Raw genomic sequence first — 20,452 nt, 5'->3', positions numbered from 1 at the left:
AGACAAAGTGTATTTTTCATTTCAAGCTGATATGGACAGATTTTTGGACACTTATAAAGTTCCATCTTGGTTGGGACTTCCGGTAAAAAGACAGATGATAAGAGGAACGATAAACCGTGGAATGATAGATTTCCTAATGGTATATGCCTGGAGAAATGGAATGTCTCTCTGATTAATTACTGGTGAAAGCAATGTTTGTTTGTTATTGTAAATGTGTGTTTTTTTTTTCTGGTTAAATCTTTTTTATTGATTTTATTTTGTGGTCATTAGTGTTAAGAAGAAATAAAAAAATGGGTTACCTGATGATGAGCAACAATCGAGTTCAAATAAGATCTTGGAACTCTGATTGAGTTTCTGAGGGCTAACTTAAAAAAAAAAAAATCTGTTCTTATCAGTTTAATATCTGATACGTCCCCTATCTGGGGACCATATATTAAATGGATTTTTGAGAACGGGGGCCGATTTCGAAGCTTGCTTCCGTCGCCCTATGCATTGACCCGATATGGCAGTATCTTCGGGTACAGTGCACCACCCCCTTACAGGGTTAAAAAGAAAGATTCCTACTTTCATTGCTACCTGCTTGCTGGCTAGCCAGCTAGCCAGCCCTGTGGGCCTTGCTGCTGCTGCAGCCAAAAAACAAAAGGTGGTGCTGCTGCTGCTTCTGCTGCTTCTGCTTCTGCTTGTGTCTGGCCGCTGTTGGAGCGTCCAGGCACAGGACTTCTGCTGCTGCTGACTAAATGGCCTCCTTAATTGGATCATTTGAGTAGCCAGCACACCTGTGCAGGTAGGGCATGACATGATAGGCAGCTGCCTTGATAGCGGGTGGGTGCTGAATGTTCCTAATTGACAAAATAAGATTAATGCTTATGAAGAAATATAAAATCTCATCCCTTCCCCAATATCGCGCCACACCCCTACCCCTTAATTCCCTGGTTGAACTTGATGGACATATGTCTTTTTTCGACCGTACTAACTATGTAACTATGTAACATAACATGGGGGGGGGGGGGGGGTCTCCTGGCTGTTCACACAGGTGTGTCATTGCTGTACATTGACCATGCATTGCTTCTGTGGTATTGCAAAGGCAAAGACAAATGCTTCCAGCCATCCATTGCACTAATGGATTGGTCATCAGCTGGCTGTCTATGTCCCGCATCAATATAGACCAAAGTACAGAGGGTTAGGCTATGCTATTGTGCACCTACCTGATGCATCAGAAGGTGCGAGGCCCTTGCTAAATTCTGTGCACAGACTTTGAGATCTATACTTTAGACTGTATCTAAACCTGCTCCAACATGGACTGACATTCTGGCCTACTTTCAGCCGATGCGACTTGTCTGTCGCTGAACAGTCGCTTTTTATGTATTCAGCACCTATGTATAATGTTGTAAAAATGCTCTAGAAGCTAAAGTCGCAGAAATGTCACACATATTTGGCCTGCAACTTTCTGTGCGACAAATTCAGACAGGAAAAATCAGTATAAATCCTTAGAAAATTATCCCCCAGTGTCTCCATCTGCTGGCGGTATTGAATAAGCATTGCTGCACTGATGGGGTATGCATTAGACGAAAAAAAAGAAGAAAAAGAAGAATAATACGCCCAGAAAAGAGGCGAAAAGGAGAAAAACGTAAAAAAACGTGAAAAAAAAGTAAGAGGAAGAGAAGGGAAAAAAAGGTGGAAATGGGTTTAAAAGTGATTTCGGCGGAGAAATATATATATATATATATATATATATATATATATATATATATACGCGCACACACACACATATATATAAACGTATTCTCCGTTGAGATATTGCAGCCGCTGCTGTGTCCAGGCCCAGGAGCCTTAGCACTGTGCTGTGATGTCACTCAATACCACTGACATCACTAGGTGTAAACAACATCTCTCCTTTGCTGTGTATGTGACTATGGAGCTGTTTGGTGATGTCGTCTATTATGGCCTTCATAGAAGCAACAGGAGATTTTATCGCGACAGGAGGCTCCTAATATATGCATATCTTTCTCTTTACTAACTCTCAGCAGCGAAAGGGTTAATGCATTACAAAAGCAAAAAACTTGTATGTGCACCCAAACATGAATGAACATAGTGCACCAATCAGAGATAACCCTAGTGCATAAAACGTCTGTAACTTAGATAATCTTCCTTCTTTCTCGCTGCTCTCAGCAAGATAAGTATATATTATATATTGTATTTCATTATATTATTATTGCTCCTTGATTTACTTATTACCACATATTCATTTATATTTGATATTATACTCCCGGTTTATACATATATATATAGTACATATATAATTTCCATTACTTTCTCCCCCCGCTTCACGGACAACCCCCCACCTTCCCCCCTCCACCCCACCCCCCCCCGCCCGTCTTTTTATACTTCACTGTCACTTTGTTCACCTTCAACTGTCTCCGCTCCGGTTCTCCTCACCGTTTCGCATCTCCGGCATTAGTACGCTGGCTGCGCTGTAGTCTCGCTTCTCGCGAGATTTCGGCTCTCCTCACAATTTTCGCAGCGCGCCGGCGCGATATTACTTTCAGTCATTCCTGTCACAGCGTTCAGTGTGTTCAGTAGCGTCTCTACTTCTGCTTAAATTCGTACTCGCTTATTACCTGTACCACCAACTGAATTTAAGTACTTTAGTAGTATTCTCCTGGTAGGAATATCTTAACTATAATTATTCACATTAATATATAAATACCCTCATTTGGCATACCCTCTCCTGAGGTGGAAAGACGTTTTGCCACTCAATATGGAGAATACCAAATCTTTACCTCAAGATAATACCTCTGCCTCCATTGACCAGGCTAACAGAGACCCTGATAATATTCAATCCTTAGTGGATATTTCAGTAGCCAAGTCAGTTCATAACGCTATGAAAATAGCTATGTCCTCTCTCACTGAGTCCATATCGAAGTCCATCTCCATGGCTATGTCCCATGATAAACCTAATTTGCCTTCTACCCCATCCGACATATTTTGGTCGGCGGAGGAGTCTACCTCCATATTAGCCAGAGGACATAAAGGAACCGGTAAATGCGCTAAAAAACAGCGTTTTTCTATAGACGACCGCAAAACCCGCTCCACTAAGCATTCTCATGAAAGGTCAAGACATGGTAAACATAAAATGCCACGTGAACCTAGTGGCCCTGAATTTTCTGCTTCTTCTGAGCAGACCAGACCCTCTGTCCATGAGGAAGTAAAAAATATTCGGACTAAGAAAGCCCAAAAACGGGCAAAACCGGATTCCTACAACTTATCATCCTCCTCTGATTCAGAGGACATGTCAGATGCCGCAATATCTATTAATGATAGTGACGGTGACAGTTTTGAAGAGGGTGAAATTCCTGAAGTCCCTGTAGAACAACCTACTACTGAAAATTCAGGATCCAACCAGGTTCTAGACAGTCAGGGCAACCCATTTTTTGAACCTGAATGTATCATACATCCCAGATCATCTGAGTGGTATCCCAACCCTATTATAGCCAAATATTTGGATACTAGGGTCAAAAAGGCTCTAGATAAACCTTCACGGAATAAACTCCGTGCTGAATGCCCGAGACCTAGCCTTCCTAGTAAATCCACTATGACCCCTGAATTAGACCCTGTCCTTATTAAATATCTGTTAAAAACAGGGAAAAATCCCAAAAAGGGATTAGACCGCTCCCTTAAGAGTGTACAAGATAAGCTGTTAGATCTGCTTGGACCTCTAACAAAAATTTTAGAAATTTCCGAAGACTCTATGGTCTCGGGTCAACCTATGAATACCTCTGACATACGAGGATGGGCCCAACGGGCAATTTGTGTCTTTGGCAATGTTAATGCTGCCATGACCGCTGAAAGGCGAAGAACCATTTTAATGAAGTTAGATCCACAACTTACTAACTTAGCTTCAGCAGAATTTGAGCCCTCTACAGATGGTCTCTTGTTTGGAGACAGTTTTTTGAAGGAAATCAGTAAATTTGTAGGGATATTTACATCCCTTGATAAAGCTCAAAACTCGCTCCGGAAAGTTTTTCCTGGGAGAGTTTTTGGACGGGCTGGAAAAGGACGGAGCCGTTTTTCCAGCCGTTCTGCCTCATCCAGAGGTACATCCAGAGGCTCCTTTCAACAGGAGAGATCCCAATACCCTTCCACTTACCAGCCAACGCAGTTCTTCCCTACTAGAGCAAGACCATGGAGAGCTAGAGGAACCCGAGGTTTTCCCAAATCCGGATCCTCCACTGGTAAGTCCTCCTCCTCTTTTTTCTTCCCTTCTTCCTCTAGGAGGAAGACTCCAACATTTTTCCCAAGCTTGGGCATCCATAACATCAGATTTATGGATCCTCAACACGGTATCAGGTTACATGATAGAGTTCATTTCTCCTCCTCTTCAAACCTCTTTCCCTCTTCCGATTCATTTTTCTCTTCTAGACGAATCTTTGATAGATCAAGAGATACAAGATCTCTCTTCCAAGGGGGCCATTATTCAAGTTCCTCCACATGCTCCAGGTTTCATCAGCAATATCTTCCTGGTGAAGAAAAAAGATGGAGGTCACAGGCCTGTCATCAACCTTCGCCAACTGAACGATTTCCTAGTATACCGTCACTTCAAGATGGAAGGTATCCATCTTCTAAGAGATCTGCTTCTCCAGGACGATTGGCTCGTCAAAGTGGACCTGAAAGATGCCTATCTCACGGTCCCCATCCATTCTTCACATCAACCTTACCTTCAGTTTCTTTGGAAAAACCGGAAATGGCAGTTCACTTGCCTACCTTTTGGTCTTTCTTCAGCCCCTTGGTGTTTCACCAAACTTTTAAAACCAATTGTAGCACTCTTAAGGAGTCGTGGCGTTCGTCTAATCATTTACCTAGACGACATCCTTATTATGGCTCAGTCTCAAGATCTGATCCAATGTCATCTTCAATGGACATTATCTCTTCTAATCAGCTTAGGGTTCACCATCAATTCGAAAAAATCGATACTGACCCCTTCAAGGGAAGTCGAATTTTTAGGTTTTCTGATAAACACCCAATTGACTACTCTCAGTCTACCTCTGAGAAAACTTCAACTGATCCGGAAAGAGATACGTTCTATATTGAACAAACGGATGACCTCTTTGAGAACTATTGCTCGCATAGTGGGTCTTCTATCAGCCTCCATCCAGGCTATTTTTCCAGCCCCGCTACATTACAGGGCTCTTCAACGCCTCAAGATTCAACATCTCAGAGAGGGACTTTGTTATTCGGATTATGTTCCCCTTTCCTCAGAAGCCGTAGAGGAGCTATCATGGTGGCTCCATCATGTTCAGCTATGGAATGGGAAAACCATTTTCAGCTGCAAACCAGATCTGATCATAGAATCAGACGCCAGCCTCTTGGGCTGGGGTGCCCGTCATGGTCATCTTTCGACGGGAGGAAAGTGGTCAGAAGAAGAGAGTTCTCTTCACATCAATTGCCTGGAACTATTAGCAGGTTTCTTCGCCATCAAGAGCTTTGCAAAGTTCAGATCGCACTGCTGCATATTACTTCGTATGGACAATATATCAGCAGTACAATATATCAACAAACTGGGAGGAACAACCTCCAAAATTTTGTCAGATATAACCTCCAATATTTGGAATTATTGTTTCGACAACGATATAATCCTAAAAGCGGAATACTTACCTGGCCTTTCCAACAATGTGGCGGATTGGAACTCCCGTTTCCTAACCGATCACAGCGACTGGAGATTGGATCCAACCATTTTCTCTATAATCAATTCTCATTGGGGTCCACTATACATGGACCTATTTGCATCTCGCTTAAATCGCCAGCTCCCTCTATTTTTCAGTTGGCGCCCAGACCCGGAAGCTCTAGGGATAGACGCGTTTCTTCAAACTTGGCCATCAGAAACCCTTTACGCTTTCCCTCCTTTTGTGATGATTCCGAGAGTCCTATCACAAACTGTCCTTCAACAAGCAACTCTAGTTCTGATAACCCCGTGGTGGCCATCCCAAGTCTGGTTTCCGCAAATCCTGAGTCTTCTGATAGATTTTCCCATTCTTCTCCCAGACCTTCATCATCTGCTTCTAGACCCATCAGGGAATCCCCATCCTCTTATTCTTTCCGGAGGACTTCCTCTACTGGCGTGCCCCATTTCAGGTCAACAAACCTTGACCTCCAAATTTCAAGTTCTACTAGAGACATCTTGTCAGCAGCCTGGGCTCCAGGCACCAAGAAGGCTTACAGATCGGCCTGGGGACTTTGGGTTCGTTGGTGCTCTCAACGAAACCTGGATCCCTTTTCTGCCCCTATCTCACATATCCTAAATTATCTATCTGAGGCCTTCGATACGGGTAAAGCCTATAGAACTATCAATTTATACAGATCAGCCATCTCCTCGGAACACGAACTTATTGAGTTAATTCCTGTCGGTAAACACCCTTTAGTGTGCAGACTTCTTAGAGGGATTCGATTTAAAAGACCTCCTCTTCCCAAATATCAATCTACTTGGGATGTATCTCTCATTCTCAACCTCTTTTCTTCCTGGGAAGATAACGATCTTCTTCCTCTAAAATTACTGTCCTACAAGTTAACAGTCCTTCTTTGTTTAATCTCTATTAAAAGAGTTTCGGACGTCAGAGCTCTTGATATTTCTCATAGAACTTTTACTCCTCAAGGTGTCCAATTCTCTATTTTCCGTAGAACTAAAACTAATTTACAATCTGTTTTTTATCCTTCCTTTTCACAACACCCTAAATTATGTGTCGTCAGATGTCTTAAATCTTACGAGTCTAAAACTTCATCTCTCAGACCTCATAATTCTACACAACTTCTCATCTCTTTTTGTAAACCCCATCTTCCCGTGTCCTCTACAACGCTAGCCAGGTGGGTCAAACATACTATGTCCTTGGCGGGTATTAATATCTCTTTATTTGGTGCCCACTCCTTAAGAAGTGCCATGTCCACTAAAACCATTCAATCAGGTGGCTCTCTGTCCGATGTCCTTAAAGCTGCTGATTGGTCCTCAGAATCAACTTTTAAATCCTTTTACTTTAGACCAGAATCTCATGTATCTATGTCTGTATTATAAAAACATTGTGTCTCAATATTAGCTTTAAACTTGCATATATTAGGAGCCTCCTGTCGCGATAAAATTGAAGATTTTCCTAGTTTTATGACGGAAAATATAGATTTTATTGACGACAGGAGGCGAGTAATATCCCTCCCTTTCCCATGCCCTATGTTATACACCATTCTTTTATTCTTTCAGCTTATTGAGACTTCTTCATTGGAAGACCTCCTCCAGAGATCCTCCCAAGATTTTATTGTCTTCGGTCCTACAGTTTCCAGATCCAGTATCAGAAGCTATGCATCACTTTGATGGTTTCCAGTTGTTCCTGATTCTTCTACGTTACTTCTAAGATTTGAGACTCTTCAGCATTATCCTCCAAGATGGCATCGAGAAAGAAGGAAGATTATCTAAGTTACAGACGTTTTATGCACTAGGGTTATCTCTGATTGGTGCACTATGTTCATTCATGTTTGGGTGCACATACAAGTTTTTTGCTTTTGTAATGCATTAACCCTTTCGCTGCTGAGAGTTAGTAAAGAGAAAGATATGCATATATTACTCGCCTCCTGTCGTCAATAAAATCTATATTTTCCGTCATAAAACTAGGAAAATCTTCAATTGTTGCATCCATCTAGAACCCTCAGAACTACAGTGCTATGATGTCACTCACTTCCACAGGCCTTGCAGAGTGTAAACAACAACAACCCAGCTTTGTTGTGTATGTAACCATAGGGATTTGTGATGTCACCTAGAACCTTCACAGCAGCGACAGCTTTATGAGGAGCATCAGCACTGCTCTGCCTGAGCAGAACCATCACCGCCATAGGTTGTCAAATAACCCGGGTTTAACCCACACAGGTAAGTCCAATGGGGTGCAGGCATGTCCTCTATGCTTACAGCTTCCCGTGGGTGTTGGTTTGATACCGTTTGGGGACAGCCAAGGAGGCATCTGCAGGCAACAAAGGTAGGTGTGTGCTTGTGTGTGTGTTTCCTATGCAGATCCTAAGCCCAGTGTCACATGCAAGTAGGAGGAGTAAGAAGGGTTCCTGGCAAATCCGGGTTATGGATTGCATTTAAAAAGGCCCCGTGGGAGTGCAATGGGCCCCTGTCTTGCTGCTTAGCAATAATGGTATGGGTTTAGGTTCTGCTGTGTGTACTGGTGGTTGACTGCCCCCCAGCCCAGAGTGTGCATGGAAAATTGTCTGGCAGCCTCCCTGACAGCAAGCAGTGATAGTGCCCATGAAGGGCACCTTGTTGGGCCCGCCCCTTTCACGGTTATCGCTTCTCGGCCTTTTGGCTAAGATCAAGTGTAGTATCTGTTCTTATCAGTTTAATATCTGATACGTCCCCTATCTGGGGACCATATATTAAATGGATTTTTGAGAACGGGGGCCGATTTCGAAGCTTGCTTCCGTCGCCCTATGCATTGACCCGATATGGCAGTATCTTCGGGTACAGTGCACCACCCCCTTACAGGGTTAAAAAGAAAGATTCCTACTTTCATTGCTACCTGCTTGCTGGCTAGCCAGCTAGCCAGCCCTGTGGGCCTTGCTGCTGCTGCAGCCAAAAAACAAAAGGTGGTGCTGCTGCTGCTTCTGCTGCTTCTGCTTCTGCTTGTGTCTGGCCGCTGTTGGAGCGTCCAGGCACAGGACTTCTGCTGCTGCTGACTAAATGGCCTCCTTAATTGGATCATTTGAGTAGCCAGCACACCTGTGCAGGTAGGGCATGACATGATAGGCAGCTGCCTTGATAGCGGGTGGGTGCTGAATGTTCCTAATTGACAAAATAAGATTAATGCTTATGAAGAAATATAAAATCTCATCCCTTCCCCAATATCGCGCCACACCCCTACCCCTTAATTCCCTGGTTGAACTTGATGGACATATGTCTTTTTTCGACCGTACTAACTATGTAACTATGTAACATAACATGGGGGGGGGGGGGGTCTCCTGGCTGTTCACACAGGTGTGTCATTGCTGTACATTGACCATGCATTGCTTCTGTGGTATTGCAAAGGCAAAGACAAATGCTTCCAGCCATCCATTGCACTAATGGATTGGTCATCAGCTGGCTGTCTATGTCCCGCATCAATATAGACCAAAGTACAGAGGGTTAGGCTATGCTATTGTGCACCTACCTGATGCATCAGAAGGTGCGAGGCCCTTGCTAAATTCTGTGCACAGACCTTGAGATCTATACTTTAGACTGTATCTAAACCTGCTCCAACATGGACTGACATTCTGGCCTACTTTCAGCCGATGCGACTTGTCTGTCGCTGAACAGTCGCTTTTTATGTATTCAGCACCTATGTATAATGTTGTAAAAATGCTCTAGAAGCTAAAGTCGCAGAAATGTCACACATATTTGGCCTGCAACTTTCTGTGCGACAAATTCAGACAGGAAAAATCAGTATAAATCCTTAGAAAATTATCCCCCAGTGTCTCCATCTGCTGGCGGTATTGAATAAGCATTGCTGCACTGATGGGGTATGCATTAGACGAAAAAAAAGAAGAAAAAGAAGAATAATACGCCCAGAAAAGAGGCGAAAAGGAGAAAAACGTAAAAAAACGTGAAAAAAAAGTAAGAGGAAGAGAAGGGAAAAAAAGGTGGAAATGGGTTTAAAAGTGATTTCGGCGGAGAAATATATATATATATATATATATATATATATATATATATATATACGCGCACACACACACATATATATAAACGTATTCTCCGTTGAGATATTGCAGCCGCTGCTGTGTCCAGGACCAGGAGCCTTAGCACTGTGCTGTGATGTCACTCAATACCACTGACATCACTAGGTGTAAACAACATCTCTCCTTTGCTGTGTATGTGACTATGGAGCTGTTTGGTGATGTCGTCTATTATGGCCTTCATAGAAGCAACAGGAGATTGTTGCATCCATCTAGAACCCTCAGAACTACAGTGCTATGATGTCACTCACTTCCACAGGCCTTGCAGAGTGTAAACAACAACAACCCAGCTTTGTTGTGTATGTAACCATAGGGATTTGTGATGTCACCTAGAACCTTCACAGCAGCGACAGCTTTATGAGGAGCATCAGCACTGCTCTGCCTGAGCAGAACCATCACTGCCATAGGTTGTCAAATAACCCGGGTTTAACCCACACAGGTAAGTCCAATGGGGTGCAGGCATGTCCTCTATGCTTACAGCTTCCCGTGGGTGTTGGTTTGATACCGTTTGGGGACAGCCAAGGAGGCATCTGCAGGCAACAAAGGTAGGTGTGTGCTTGTGTGTGTGTTTCCTATGCAGATCCTAAGCCCAGTGTCACATGCAAGTAGGAGGAGTAAGAAGGGTTCCTGGCAAATCCGGGTTATGGATTGCATTTAAAAAGGCCCCGTGGGAGTGCAATGGGCCCCTGTCTTGCTGCTTAGCAATAATGGTATGGGTTTAGGTTCTGCTGTGTGTACTGGTGGTTGACTGCCCCCCAGCCCAGAGTGTGCATGGAAAATTGTCTGGCAGCCTCCCTGACAGCAAGCAGTGATAGTGCCCATGAAGGGCACCTTGTTGGGCCCGCCCCTTTCACGGTTATCGCTTCTCGGCCTTTTGGCTAAGATCAAGTGTAGTATCTGTTCTTATCAGTTTAATATCTGATACGTCCCCTATCTGGGGACCATATATTAAATGGATTTTTGAGAACGGGGGCCGATTTCGAAGCTTGCTTCCGTCGCCCTATGCATTGACCCGATATGGCAGTATCTTCGGGTACAGTGCACCACCCCCTTACAGGGTTAAAAAGAAAGATTCCTACTTTCATTGCTACCTGCTTGCTGGCTAGCCAGCTAGCCAGCCCTGTGGGCCTTGCTGCTGCTGCAGCCAAAAAACAAAAGGTGGTGCTGCTGCTGCTTCTGCTGCTTCTGCTTCTGCTTGTGTCTGGCCGCTGTTGGAGCGTCCAGGCACAGGACTTCTGCTGCTGCTGACTAAATGGCCTCCTTAATTGGATCATTTGAGTAGCCAGCACACCTGTGCAGGTAGGGCATGACATGATAGGCAGCTGCCTTGATAGCGGGTGGGTGCTGAATGTTCCTAATTGACAAAATAAGATTAATGCTTATGAAGAAATATAAAATCTCATCCCTTCCCCAATATCGCGCCACACCCCTACCCCTTAATTCCCTGGTTGAACTTGATGGACATATGTCTTTTTTCGACCGTACTAACTATGTAACTATGTAACATAACATGGGGGGGGGGGGGTCTCCTGGCTGTTCACACAGGTGTGTCATTGCTGTACATTGACCATGCATTGCTTCTGTGGTATTGCAAAGGCAAAGACAAATGCTTCCAGCCATCCATTGCACTAATGGATTGGTCATCAGCTGGCTGTCTATGTCCCGCATCAATATAGACCAAAGTACAGAGGGTTAGGCTATGCTATTGTGCACCTACCTGATGCATCAGAAGGTGCGAGGCCCTTGCTAAATTCTGTGCACAGACTTTGAGATCTATACTTTAGACTGTATCTAAACCTGCTCCAACATGGACTGACATTCTGGCCTACTTTCAGCCGATGCGACTTGTCTGTCGCTGAACAGTCGCTTTTTATGTATTCAGCACCTATGTATAATGTTGTAAAAATGCTCTAGAAGCTAAAGTCGCAGAAATGTCACACATATTTGGCCTGCAACTTTCTGTGCGACAAATTCAGACAGGAAAAATCAGTATAAATCCTTAGAAAATTATCCCCCAGTGTCTCCATCTGCTGGCGGTATTGAATAAGCATTGCTGCACTGATGGGGTATGCATTAGACGAAAAAAAAGAAGAAAAAGAAGAATAATACGCCCAGAAAAGAGGCGAAAAGGAGAAAAACGTAAAAAAACGTGAAAAAAAAGTAAGAGGAAGAGAAGGGAAAAAAAGGTGGAAATGGGTTTAAAAGTGATTTCGGCGGAGAAATATATATATATATATATATATATATATATATATATATATATACGCGCACACACACACATATATATAAACGTATTCTCCGTTGAGATATTGCAGCCGCTGCTGTGTCCAGGCCCAGGAGCCTTAGCACTGTGCTGTGATGTCACTCAATACCACTGACATCACTAGGTGTAAACAACATCTCTCCTTTGCTGTGTATGTGACTATGGAGCTGTTTGGTGATGTCGTCTATTATCGCCTTCATAGAAGCAACAGGAGATTGTTGCATCCATCTAGAACCCTCAGAACTACAGTGCTATGATGTCACTCACTTCCACAGGCCTTGCAGAGTGTAAACAACAACAACCCAGCTTTGTTGTGTATGTAACCATAGGGATTTGTGATGTCACCTAGAACCTTCACAGCAGCGACAGCTTTATGAGGAGCATCAGCACTGCTCTGCCTGAGCAGAACCATCACCGCCATAGGTTGTCAAATAACCCGGGTTTAACCCACACAGGTAAGTCCAATGGGGTGCAGGCATGTCCTCTATGCTTACAGCTTCCCGTGGGTGTTGGTTTGATACCGTTTGGGGACAGCCAAGGAGGCATCTGCAGGCAACAAAGGTAGGTGTGTGCTTGTGTGTGTGTTTCCTATGCAGATCCTAAGCCCAGTGTCACATGCAAGTAGGAGGAGTAAGAAGGGTTCCTGGCAAATCCGGGTTATGGATTGCATTTAAAAAGGCCCCGTGGGAGTGCAATGGGCCCCTGTCTTGCTGCTTAGCAATAATGTTATGGGTTTAGGTTCTGCTGTGTGTACTGGTGGTTGACTGCCCCCCAGCCCAGAGTGTGCATGGAAAATTGTCTGGCAGCCTCCCTGACAGCAAGCAGTGATAGTGCCCATGAAGGGCACCTTGTTGGGCCCGCCCCTTTCACGGTTATCGCTTCTCGGCCTTTTGGCTAAGATCAAGTGTAGTATCTGTTCTTATCAGTTTAATATCTGATACGTCCCCTATCTGGGGACCATATATTAAATGGATTTTTGAGAACGGGGGCCGATTTCGAAGCTTGCTTCCGTCGCCCTATGCATTGACCCGATATGGCAGTATCTTCGGGTACAGTGCACCACCCCCTTACAGGGTTAAAAAGAAAGATTCCTACTTTCATTGCTACCTGCTTGCTGGCTAGCCAGCTAGCCAGCCCTGTGGGCCTTGCTGCTGCTGCAGCCAAAAAACAAAAGGTGGTGCTGCTGCTGCTTCTGCTGCTTCTGCTTCTGCTTGTGTCTGGCCGCTGTTGGAGCGTCCAGGCACAGGACTTCTGCTGCTGCTGACTAAATGGCCTCCTTAATTGGATCATTTGAGTAGCCAGCACACCTGTGCAGGTAGGGCATGACATGATAGGCAGCTGCCTTGATAGCGGGTGGGTGCTGAATGTTCCTAATTGACAAAATAAGATTAATGCTTATGAAGAAATATAAAATCTCATCCCTTCCCCAATATCGCGCCACACCCCTACCCCTTAATTCCCTGGTTGAACTTGATGGACATATGTCTTTTTTCGACCGTACTAACTATGTAACTATGTAACATAACATGGGGGGGGGGGGGGTCCTCCTGGCTGTTCACACAGGTGTGTCATTGCTGTACATTGACCATGCATTGCTTCTGTGGTATTGCAAAGGCAAAGACAAATGCTTCCAGCCATCCATTGCACTAATGGATTGGTCATCAGCTGGCTGTCTATGTCCCGCATCAATATAGACCAAAGTACAGAGGGTTAGGCTATGCTATTGTGCACCTACCTGATGCATCAGAAGGTGCGAGGCCCTTGCTAAATTCTGTGCACAGACTTTGAGATCTATACTTTAGACTGTATCTAAACCTGCTCCAACATGGACTGACATTCTGGCCTACTTTCAGCCGATGCGACTTGTCTGTCGCTGAACAGTCGCTTTTTATGTATTCAGCACCTATGTATAATGTTGTAAAAATGCTCTAGAAGCTAAAGTCGCAGAAATGTCACACATATTTGGCCTGCAACTTTCTGTGCGACAAATTCAGACAGGAAAAATCAGTATAAATCCTTAGAAAATTATCCCCCAGTGTCTCCATCTGCTGGCGGTATTGAATAAGCATTGCTGCACTGATGGGGTATGCATTAGACGAAAAAAAAGAAGAAAAAGAAGAATAATACGCCCAGAAAAGAGGCGAAAAGGAGAAAAACGTAAAAAAACGTGAAAAAAAAGTAAGAGGAAGAGAAGGGAAAAAAAGGTGGAAATGGGTTTAAAAGTGATTTCGGCGGAGAAATATATATATATATATATATATATATATATATATATATATACGCGCACACACACACATATATATAAACGTATTCTCCGTTGAGATATTGCAGCCGCTGCTGTGTCCAGGCCCAGGAGCCTTAGCACTGTGCTGTGATGTCACTCAATACCACTGACATCACTAGGTGTAAACAACATCTCTCCTTTGCTGTGTATGTGACTATGGAGCTGTTTGGTGATGTCGTCTATTATGGCCTTCATAGAAGCAACAGGAGATTGTTGCATCCATCTAGAACCCTCAGAACTACAGTGCTATGATGTCACTCACTTCCACAGGCCTTGCAGAGTGTAAACAACAACAACCCAGCTTTGTTGTGTATGTAACCATAGGGATTTGTGATGTCACCTAGAACCTTCACAGCAGCGACAGCTTTATGAGGAGCATCAGCACTGCTCTGCCTGAGCAGAACCATCACCGCCATAGGTTGTCAAATAACCCGGGTTTAACCCACACAGGTAAGTCCAATGGGGTGCAGGCATGTCCTCTATGCTTACAGCTTCCCGTGGGTGTTGGTTTGATACCGTTTGGGGACAGCCAAGGAGGCATCTGCAGGCAACAAAGGTAGGTGTGTGCTTGTGTGTGTGTTTCCTATGCAGATCCTAAGCCCAGTGTCACATGCAAGTAGGAGGAGTAAGAAGGGTTCCTGGCAAATCCGGGTTATGGATTGCATTTAAAAAGGCCCCGTGGGAGTGCAATGGGCCCCTGTCTTGCTGCTTAGCAATAATGGTATGGGTTTAGGTTCTGCTGTGTGTACTGGTGGTTGACTGCCCCCCAGCCCAGAGTGTGCATGGAAAATTGTCTGGCAGCCTCCCTGACAGCAAGCAGTGATAGTGCCCATGAAGGGCACCTTGTTGGGCCCGCCCCTTTCACGGTTATCGCTTCTCGGCCTTTTGGCTAAGATCAAGTGTAGTATCTGTTCTTATCAGTTTAATATCTGATACGTCCCCTATCTGGGGACCATATATTAAATGGATTTTTGAGAACGGGGGCCGATTTCGAAGCTTGCTTCCGTCGCCCTATGCATTGACCCGATATGGCAGTATCTTCGGGTACAGTGCACCACCCCCTTACAGGGTTAAAAAGAAAGATTCCTACTTTCATTGCTACCTGCTTGCTGGCTAGCCAGCTAGCCAGCCCTGTGGGCCTTGCTGCTGCTGCAGCCAAAAAACAAAAGGTGGTGCTGCTGCTGCTTCTGCTGCTTCTGCTTCTGCTTGTGTCTGGCCGCTGTTGGAGCGTCCAGGCACAGGACTTCTGCTGCTGCTGACTAAATGGCCTCCTTAATTGGATCATTTGAGTAGCCAGCACACCTGTGCAGGTAGGGCATGACATGATAGGCAGCTGCCTTGATAGCGGGTGGGTGCTGAATGTTCCTAATTGACAAAATAAGATTAATGCTTATGAAGAAATATAAAATCTCATCCCTTCCCCAATATCGCGCCACACCCCTACCCCTTAATTCCCTGGTTGAACTTGATGGACATATGTCTTTTTTCGACCGTACTAACTATGTAACTATGTAACATAACATGGGGGGGGGGGGGTCTCCTGGCTGTTCACACAGGTGTGTCATTGCTGTACATTGACCATGCATTGCTTCTGTGGTATTGCAAAGGCAAAGACAAATGCTTCCAGCCATCCATTGCACTAATGGATTGGTCATCAGCTGGCTGTCTATGTCCCGCATCAATATAGACCAAAGTACAGAGGGTTAGGCTATGCTATTGTGCACCTACCTGATGCATCAGAAGGTGCGAGGCCCTTGCTAAATTCTGTGCACAGACTTTGAGATCTATACTTTAGACTGTATCTAAACCTGCTCCAACATGGACTGACATTCTGGCCTACTTTCAGCCGATGCGACTTGTCTGTCGCTGAACAGTCGCTTTTTATGTATTCAGCACCTATGTATAATGTTGTAAAAATGCTCTAGAAGCTAAAGTCGCAGAAATGTCACACATATTTGGCCTGCAACTTTCTGTGCGACAAATTCAGACAGGAAAAATCAGTATAAATCCTTAGAAAATTATCCCCCAGTGTCTCCATCTGCTGGCGGTATTGAATAAGCATTGCTGCACTGATGGGGTATGCATTAGACGAAAAAAAAGAAGAAAAAGAAGAATAATACGCCCAGAAAAGAGGCGAAAAGGAGAAAAACGTAAAAAAAACGTGAAAAAAAAGTAAGAGGAAGAGAAGGGAAAAAAAGGTGGAAATGGGTTTAAAAGTGATTTCGGCGGAGAAATATATATATATATATATATATATATATATATATATATACGCGCACACACACACATATATATAAACGTATTCTCCGTTGAGATATTGCAGGAGCCTTAGCACTGTGCTGTGATGTCACTCAATACCACTGACATCACTAGGTGTAAACAACATCTCTCCTTTGCTGTGTATGTGACTATGGAGCTGTTTGGTGATGTCGTCTATTATGGCCTTCATAGAAGCAACAGGAGATTGTTGCATCCATCTAGAACCCTCAGAACTACAGTGCTATGATGTCACTCACTTCCACAGGCCTTGCAGAGTGTAAACAACAACAACCCAGCTTTGTTGTGTATGTAACCATAGGGATTTGTGATGTCACCTAGAACCTTCACAGCAGCGACAGCTTTATGAGGAGCATCAGCACTGCTCTGCCTGAGCAGAACCATCACTGCCATAGGTTGTCAAATAACCCGGGTTTAACCCACACAGGTAAGTCCAATGGGGTGCAGGCATGTCCTCTATGCTTACAGCTTCCCGTGGGTGTTGGTTTGATACCGTTTGGGGACAGCCAAGGAGGCATCTGCAGGCAACAAAGGTAGGTGTGTGCTTGTGTGTGTGTTTCCTATGCAGATCCTAAGCCCAGTGTCACATGCAAGTAGGAGGAGTAAGAAGGGTTCCTGGCAAATCCGGGTTATGGATTGCATTTAAAAAGGCCCCGTGGGAGTGCAATGGGCCCCTGTCTTGCTGCTTAGCAATAATGGTATGGGTTTAGGTTCTGCTGTGTGTACTGGTGGTTGACTGCCCCCCAGCCCAGAGTGTGCATGGAAAATTGTCTGGCAGCCTCCCTGACAGCAAGCAGTGATAGTGCCCATGAAGGGCACCTTGTTGGGCCCGCCCCTTTCACGGTTATCGCTTCTCGGCCTTTTGGCTAAGATCAAGTGTCTTGCCCTAAGGTATTCGGGTACCCCTCTCCTCGGCCTTGTGGGATCGCCCAGGTTTATTGCCTGGGCTTCACCCACCTGCTGCTATTGGGGAGAGGGCTTAGTCCCAGGATAACGGGAAGGTGATCATCGGAGGACGGGTCTGCCGGAGAGGATGGCTAATGCGCCGAACGCTCCTAATACAGTACGGCTGTTTATCGAGGAGGAAAAGAGGAGTGCCTACGGGATTTTGCATGTCCAGCAGAAGGTCGTGGAGGGAGTGCTGAGGATGCCGCATGCTTCCATCTTCTGTGTCCAGGTCTTTCCCAGCCAAGGATTCTTTGACGTGACCTTCTACAACCTGGATGATCTCCGTACCTGTCTCTACCGGAGTAAGGAGAATGCTTCTCACCCTGACCTACAAGGGATCCGATTCATTTCCTGCGAGGCTCGGCCTAAGAAAGTTCCAGTGGTAGTGCATATGTACAACCCTTTTGTGCGGGATGAGGAGATCCAGACCTTTCTAAGAAGGTATTGTGTGTCTGTTTCTGGTGCGGAGAGGAAAAATAACATCCTGGGGACTTTCACAGGCATGAGACGTTTTTGGGTGGAGTTTAGGCCTGCCCCCGAGGGTGGTGCTGAAGGTTTTTGTCACCCCCCGCAGAACTTTGCGATAGGGAACAACAGGGGGTTTCTGCACTACCCGGGGATGCCAAGTTTTTGCCGGGACTGTTTTTGCTTTGGTCATACCAGAGAGAACTGTACAACCGGGCAAGTTTGCAGGAACTGCCACAAGCCTGATCACCGCACTGCAGACTGTCCCGAGAAACGCAAGTGTCATTTCTGTGGTTCTTCGGATCACCTGGCTAGGAGTTGCCCCACTTACCAGTCCGGGGCACCCCGATCATATGCAATGGCTCTTCGAGGTGGGACAGTTCCTGAGGACTCCAATGCTGCCAGGGCAGGCGATGCAGAGGTTAGCGTGCTGACCAGTGAAGCAGAGTCTGCCCCTGTTTTTCCTTCCATTTCTAGGTCTGTTCCGGATGCTTTGGTGGCAGAGGGGGAGAAGGCGGAATCTGTTTCGGGGGCATCTGTTTCGGAGGCCTCTGATCCCCCAGAGGAGATGACTGTGGACAAAGAATCCTTGAAGAGAAAGATGCCGGTGGAAGAATCGGAGGATGACTGTCCGACTCCTCAGAGTCAAAGGATTGAGGACTTTCCTAGCCCGGGAAGGGAGGAGGCAGGTGGAGGGTCGTCATGTCAGATTGATTCTGACTCCTCTTTATCCTCCCTGGGCACAGGTTATTTGGAGGAATGTTCAGTCAAAAAATTGACAAAGACTCTTAAGTTTAAGGAAGGGGAGGCAAAAAATAAGGGTAGAGGTCGGGGAAAGGCTAGGCCTCCTTTTGATAATGCTTGATTTTGTATTTCCTTTTTTTCCTTCAAATGTTTGAATGAGTTTAACAATTGGTTCTCTAAATGTCCGCAGTATTAGATCTTTAGAAAGGAGATCCGCCATTTTTGATTTACTTTCTGGATATTCTTTTGATGTTTTAGGTCTCCAGGAGTGCTGCTTGGATGGGGAGCCAAATATCTCCTGGCCTTATGGGCAATCGGTATGGTCTGGTTCAATGGAACGTAATTCGGGGGTGGGGATTTTGTTCAAAAGTAATGAGTTTGTTGTTAAAAAAGTTGTCCATATTGTTCCGGGTAGGGTATTATTAGTGCATTTTATTTTCAGGGGTTTCACATATAAAGTAATTAATGTTTATGCTCCAACTGGGAGGAAGGAAAGAGGGGAGGTGTTTGAGAAATTATATTTCTTTTTGAGTGGGAGGGATGATGTGTTCCTTATAGGGGATTTCAATTGTATAATAACAGAGGGGGATAGGAGTAGTACTACGGTGGGTGGTGGGTCTGGTTTAGACAGTACTAGTAAGCAGCTTAAAGAGATTGTAAATTTATTTGGGTTAAAGGATTCCTTTGTTGCCCATAATGATGGTACTATCGGTTATACATATTTTTCTAACAATACAAGTTCGCGTATTGATTTCATTTTTGTCTCAAAACTAATGTCTGTTTCTAATTTCAGACGGAGGAGGTTACCGTTCACGGATCATGCCTGGATTGAGTGTGTGGTAAAAGGTGGTGGTGTAAGTGAGTATGGAAAGGGTGTTTGGAAGTTGAATGTGTCTTTATTGGATAATGAATGTGTATTACAAGAATATAGGGAGCGTTTTGATGGATGGGTGTTGAGGAAGGATGCATTTTATAGTGTGGTTGAGTGGTGGGAGTGGGTGAAGTTAGAGACTAAAAGGTTTTTTATTAAAAAAGGGTGTGAGAAAGGGAGGAAAGATAGAGAAGAGTATGAGAGATGGCAAAGAAGGTTAGAGTATTTGTATGAATTGAGGCGTTTGGGGATGAGTGTTGAGAAGGAGATTGAGGAAGCTCGTGGAAGTGTGAATGAGTGTCTGGAGAGGAATGGAAGGAAGATTATTGCACAGGCTAGGGTTGAAGTGAAAGAGAAGGATGAGAAATGTAGCAAATTTTTCTTTAAAAAGGCATTCAGTAAAAAAACTGAGATGATGAGTGTTTTTAAGAATGATGGGGTAGAGGTCTTTGGTAAGGATGAGGTGTTAGAGGAAGTGTGGAAGTTTTATTCTGATTTATTCACGGAGAAGGAGCGGGACGTGACTCTAGAGGAGGAATGTTTGGGATATGTGGATAAGCGTTTGGATGAAATTGATGGGTTCTTTATGGAAGAGGATGTGAGGAAGAGTGAGGTGGAGGATGCTGTGAATGGGATGAAGAAAGGAAAGGTGGCAGGGAGTGATGGTTTGCCTGTGGAATTTTATCTTGTGTTTTGGGATATGTTAGGGGATTATGTATGGGAGGTGTGTAAGGAAGTACTTAGGAGAGGGAAGTTATCTAAAAGTATGAGTGAGAGTGTGACTGTGTTATTGTTTAAAAAAGGGGATAAGAGGGATCTTAAAAATTGGAGGCCTATAGCGCTCTTGAATTGTGATTAC

At 44.7% G+C, this 20,452-nt stretch overlaps 5 non-coding genes across 5 annotated transcripts; all 5 read left to right on the top strand.

The window, feature by feature from the left end:
- Positions 1-345: 345 nt before the first annotated feature.
- Positions 346-534, top strand: LOC130342348 (U2 spliceosomal RNA). Its single transcript, XR_008882010.1, has one exon. It is a non-coding gene; the product is annotated as a U2 spliceosomal RNA (small nuclear RNA).
- Positions 535-8,319: 7,785 nt separating this feature from the next.
- Positions 8,320-8,510, top strand: LOC130342346 (U2 spliceosomal RNA). Its single transcript, XR_008882008.1, has one exon. It is a non-coding gene; the product is annotated as a U2 spliceosomal RNA (small nuclear RNA).
- Positions 8,511-10,599: 2,089 nt separating this feature from the next.
- On the top strand, positions 10,600-10,790 carry LOC130342334 (U2 spliceosomal RNA). The gene has a single exon (XR_008881998.1). It is a non-coding gene; the product is annotated as a U2 spliceosomal RNA (small nuclear RNA).
- A 2,088-nt stretch (positions 10,791-12,878) lies between these two features.
- LOC130342399 (U2 spliceosomal RNA) lies at positions 12,879-13,069 on the top strand. Its single transcript, XR_008882052.1, has one exon. It is a non-coding gene; the product is annotated as a U2 spliceosomal RNA (small nuclear RNA).
- A 2,088-nt stretch (positions 13,070-15,157) lies between these two features.
- LOC130342387 (U2 spliceosomal RNA) lies at positions 15,158-15,348 on the top strand. The gene has a single exon (XR_008882041.1). It is a non-coding gene; the product is annotated as a U2 spliceosomal RNA (small nuclear RNA).
- The last annotated feature ends 5,104 nt before the right edge of the window (positions 15,349-20,452 follow it).

This window comes from Hyla sarda, unplaced genomic scaffold (genome assembly GCF_029499605.1).
Source record: "Hyla sarda isolate aHylSar1 unplaced genomic scaffold, aHylSar1.hap1 scaffold_649, whole genome shotgun sequence".
NCBI classification, from domain to species: domain Eukaryota; kingdom Metazoa; phylum Chordata; class Amphibia; order Anura; family Hylidae; genus Hyla; species Hyla sarda.
This window is presented reverse-complemented; position numbering and strand designations above follow the sequence as displayed.